This window comes from Myotis davidii, unplaced genomic scaffold (genome assembly GCF_000327345.1).
Source record: "Myotis davidii unplaced genomic scaffold, ASM32734v1 scaffold595, whole genome shotgun sequence".
NCBI classification, from domain to species: domain Eukaryota; kingdom Metazoa; phylum Chordata; class Mammalia; order Chiroptera; family Vespertilionidae; genus Myotis; species Myotis davidii.
This window is the reverse complement of record NW_006286790.1, coordinates 1,171,714-1,171,992: the sequence shown is the minus strand read 5'-3', so window position 1 is coordinate 1,171,992 and position 279 is coordinate 1,171,714. Positions and strand designations below refer to the sequence as shown.

Here is a 279-nt window from a genome sequence, read left to right as displayed (position 1 = left end):
TGCTGCCGACTTCCACAGCCCTACTTCTCGCCATGAAGCTCCCATTTGGCCCTGTCACTTCACACTCTTGGGGACTTGAGTTTCTGGGCTACTGTCTCCCACCACAGATGGGGACTCCAAAGGCTCTGAGAGACCTCCGGCGCTCCTCAATGACTGGTTGGCACAAATACGGGGAAGGCGGTGTGTCCAAAGATGACTGCACATGGCCCTGAGCTGAGGGCAAAGGCAGCAGGACTGGGAAGTCTTCTTGGGGAGATGGGAGAAAAACTGTGGCCTCCT

At 56.6% G+C, this 279-nt stretch overlaps 1 protein-coding gene across 9 annotated transcripts in view; it reads right to left on the bottom strand.

Annotated features, from left to right (window-relative positions):
• MSI2 (musashi RNA binding protein 2) overlaps positions 1-279 on the bottom strand; it is a 393,393-nt gene that overhangs the window by 21,577 nt on the left and 371,537 nt on the right. The window lies entirely within an intron of this gene.